At 50.7% G+C, this 4375-nt stretch overlaps 2 non-coding genes across 2 annotated transcripts; one reads left to right on the forward strand and one right to left on the reverse strand.

Moving 5' to 3' along the window:
- Nucleotides 1-345: 345 nt before the first annotated feature.
- On the forward strand, nt 346-416 carry trnag-gcc (transfer RNA glycine (anticodon GCC)). Its single transcript has one exon. It is a non-coding gene; the product is annotated as a tRNA-Gly (tRNA).
- A 3318-nt stretch (nt 417-3734) lies between these two features.
- On the reverse strand, nt 3735-3806 carry trnaq-cug (transfer RNA glutamine (anticodon CUG)). Its single transcript has one exon. It is a non-coding gene; the product is annotated as a tRNA-Gln (tRNA).
- Nucleotides 3807-4375: the final 569 nt, after the last annotated feature.

Genomic DNA, 4375 nt, shown 5'->3' on the forward strand with positions numbered 1-4375 from the left:
CTGCCAGCAGTTCTTCACAGGACGATGATTGGTCCCAAACCCTGTGTCCTGAGAAGAAGGTTGAAACCAAGCAGCCGCTGTCAAGGGCGGGTTTGGGTTCTCAGATCAAAAGCTCTTGTAGGTTCCACCGAGATTTGAACTCGGATTGCTGGATTCAGAGTCCAGAGTGCTGACCGTTCGTTACACCATGGAACCCCACCGTGAGGCAGACGGAAAGACTCACGAAAGAGACTGTGCATCTCTCTGGCTTTTGTAACCCTTTTGTAACCCTTTCCAACCCTCTCGCCTCCCGTCTTAGCGTGACGGCATTCTGGCACGTGACGTCACGTCCCACTCGTCAAGGAAGCATTGGTGGTTCAGTGGTAGAATTCTCGCCTGCCAAGCGGGAGGCCCGGGTTCGATTCCCGGCCAATGCACTGCTCTTGCGTGGACCGTCGTTGGCCTTGCTTTCAGTTGATTTGGCCTCTTTGCCGCGTGTAACCTCTTGAGCTAGCACGGCGCTCCAAGTCAGACTACCGTGTCCTCGTTAGTATAGTGGTCAGTATCCCCGCCTGTCACGCGGGAGACCAGGGTTCCATTCCCTGACGGGGAGAAATGCTCTTTTTGCTTAGTGTGGTTCACTGGCATCTCACAGAACTTGATTTGAAGGACACTTTATTTCTGTCAGACATTCGTGTGTTGCAGTAAGATGACCGGGTGGCTATTCGGGACATCCGGCATGGCTCCAAACAAGAATGAGCAAAAACACATTTACAATAGAACAGAAAATGAGTCGTGATCGTATGGTTTTAGGTTTCTCGTCGCTAACACGTGCGGCTATCAGAACCATCGCATCACTCCTCAAATGACTGAAGTTACCTAGACTAGATGAATAACATCATTTAAAGTAGCTAACTTGGCTCTTCTTAACAACATTAAATGAAAAATACGAATATTTGTGTTTGAAACTTGATGAAAGGGGATTCATCCCGAACCTCCCAAGAAGGGGGTTCACCCCGCACCGCTCCACACAAGAATGGGCGAATGCAGCCCCCATCCCACTGTCCCCACACCAACACCATGGTAACACTATTAGGGGGCATGGTTTTACATGTCCCTTTAGCAATAACTGAACAACGCGTATTCTTCAGCGTTACACTTGCACAAAAAAGCGGGACACGTGGAACCATCTGTCCAGCAGGGGCTGACTTCAACCACGCCCGGATCTGCCAGCAGTTCTTCACAGGACGATGATTGGTCCCAAACCCTGTGTCCTGAGAAGAAGGTTGAAACCAAGCAGCCGCTGTCAAGGGCGGGTTTGGGTTCTCAGATCAAAAGCTCTTGTAGGTTCCACCGAGATTTGAACTCGGATTGCTGGATTCAGAGTCCAGAGTGCTGACCGTTCGTTACACCATGGAACCCCACCGTGAGGCAGACGGAAAGACTCACGAAAGAGACTGTGCATCTCTCTGGCTTTTGTAACCCTTTTGTAACCCTTTCCAACCCTCTCGCCTCCCGTCTTAGCGTGACGGCATTCTGGCACGTGACGTCACGTCCCACTCGTCACGGAAGCATTGGTGGTTCAGTGGTAGAATTCTCGCCTGCCACGCGGGAGGCCCGGGTTCGATTCCCGGCCAATGCACTGCTCTTGCGTGGACCGTCGTTGGCCTTGCTTTCAGTTGATTTGGCCTCTTTGCCGCGTGTAACCTCTTGAGCTAGCACGGCGCTCCAAGTCAGACTACCGTGTCCTCGTTAGTATAGTGGTCAGTATCCCCGCCTGTCACGCGGGAGACCAGGGTTCCATTCCCTGACGGGGAGAAATGCTCTTTTTGCTTAGTGTGGTTCACTGGCATCTCACAGAACTTGATTTGAAGGACACTTTATTTCTGTCAGACATTCGTGTGTTGCAGTAAGATGACCGGGTGGCTATTCGGGACATCCGGCATGGCTCCAAACAAGAATGAGCAAAAACACATTTACAATAGAACAGAAAATGAGTCGTGATCGTATGGTTTTAGGTTTCTCGTCGCTAACACGTGCGGCTATCAGAACCATCGCATCACTCCTCAAATGACTGAAGTTACCTAGACTAGATGAATAACATCATTTAAAGTAGCTAACTTGGCTCTTCTTAACAACATTAAATGAAAAATACGAATATTTGTGTTTGAAACTTGATGAAAGGGGATTCATCCCGAACCTCCCAAGAAGGGGGTTCACCCCGCACCGCTCCACACAAGAATGGGCGAATGCAGCCCCCATCCCACTGTCCCCACACCAACACCATGGTAACACTATTAGGGGGCATGGTTTTACATGTCCCTTTAGCAATAACTGAACAACGCGTATTCTTCAGCGTTACACTTGCACAAAAAAGCGGGACACGTGGAACCATCTGTCCAGCAGGGGCTGACTTCAACCACGCCCGGATCTGCCAGCAGTTCTTCACAGGACGATGATTGGTCCCAAACCCTGTGTCCTGAGAAGAAGGTTGAAACCAAGCAGCCGCTGTCAAGGGCGGGTTTGGGTTCTCAGATCAAAAGCTCTTGTAGGTTCCACCGAGATTTGAACTCGGATTGCTGGATTCAGAGTCCAGAGTGCTGACCGTTCGTTACACCATGGAACCCCACCGTGAGGCAGACGGAAAGACTCACGAAAGAGACTGTGCATCTCTCTGGCTTTTGTAACCCTTTTGTAACCCTTTCCAACCCTCTCGCCTCCCGTCTTAGCGTGACGGCATTCTGGCACGTGACGTCACGTCCCACTCGTCACGGAAGCATTGGTGGTTCAGTGGTAGAATTCTCGCCTGCCACGCGGGAGGCCCGGGTTCGATTCCCGGCCAATGCACTGCTCTTGCGTGGACCGTCGTTGGCCTTGCTTTCAGTTGATTTGGCCTCTTTGCCGCGTGTAACCTCTTGAGCTAGCACGGCGCTCCAAGTCAGACTACCGTGTCCTCGTTAGTATAGTGGTCAGTATCCCCGCCTGTCACGCGGGAGACCAGGGTTCCATTCCCTGACGGGGAGAAATGCTCTTTTTGCTTAGTGTGGTTCACTGGCATCTCACAGAACTTGATTTGAAGGACACTTTATTTCTGTCAGACATTCGTGTGTTGCAGTAAGATGACCGGGTGGCTATTCGGGACATCCGGCATGGCTCCAAACAAGAATGAGCAAAAACACATTTACAATAGAACAGAAAATGAGTCGTGATCGTATGGTTTTAGGTTTCTCGTCGCTAACACGTGCGGCTATCAGAACCATCGCATCACTCCTCAAATGACTGAAGTTACCTAGACTAGATGAATAACATCATTTAAAGTAGCTAACTTGGCTCTTCTTAACAACATTAAATGAAAAATACGAATATTTGTGTTTGAAACTTGATGAAAGGGGATTCATCCCGAACCTCCCAAGAAGGGGGTTCACCCCGCACCGCTCCACACAAGAATGGGCGAATGCAGCCCCCATCCCACTGTCCCCACACCAACACCATGGTAACACTATTAGGGGGCATGGTTTTACATGTCCCTTTAGCAATAACTGAACAACGCGTATTCTTCAGCGTTACACTTGCACAAAAAAGCGGGACACGTGGAACCATCTGTCCAGCAGGGGCTGACTTCAACCACGCCCGGATCTGCCAGCAGTTCTTCACAGGACGATGATTGGTCCCAAACCCTGTGTCCTGAGAAGAAGGTTGAAACCAAGCAGCCGCTGTCAAGGGCGGGTTTGGGTTCTCAGATCAAAAGCTCTTGTAGGTTCCACCGAGATTTGAACTCGGATTGCTGGATTCAGAGTCCAGAGTGCTGACCGTTACACCATGGAACCCCACCGTGAGGCAGACGGAAAGACTCACGAAAGAGACTGTGCATCTCTCTGGCTTTTGTAACCCTTTTGTAACCCTTTCCAACCCTCTCGCCTCCCGTCTTAGCGTGACGGCATTCTGGCACGTGACGTCACGTCCCACTCGTCACGGAAGCATTGGTGGTTCAGTGGTAGAATTCTCGCCTGCCACGCGGGAGGCCCGGGTTCGATTCCCGGCCAATGCACTGCTCTTGCGTGGACCGTCGTTGGCCTTGCTTTCAGTTGATTTGGCCTCTTTGCCGCGTGTAACCTCTTGAGCTAGCACGGCGCTCCAAGTCAGACTACCGTGTCCTCGTTAGTATAGTGGTCAGTGTCACGCGGGAGACCAGGGTTCCATTCCCTGACGGGGAGAAATGCTCTTTTTGCTTAGTGTGGTTCACTGGCATCTCACAGAACTTGATTTGAAGGACACTTTATTTCTGTCAGACATTCGTGTGTTGCAGTAAGATGACCGGGTGGCTATTCGGGACATCCGGCATGGCTCCAAACAAGAATGAGCAAAAACACATTTACAATAGAACAGAAAATGAGTC

The sequence above is a fragment of the Osmerus mordax genome, chromosome 11 (assembly GCF_038355195.1).
Source record: "Osmerus mordax isolate fOsmMor3 chromosome 11, fOsmMor3.pri, whole genome shotgun sequence".
NCBI lineage: Eukaryota > Metazoa > Chordata > Actinopteri > Osmeriformes > Osmeridae > Osmerus > Osmerus mordax.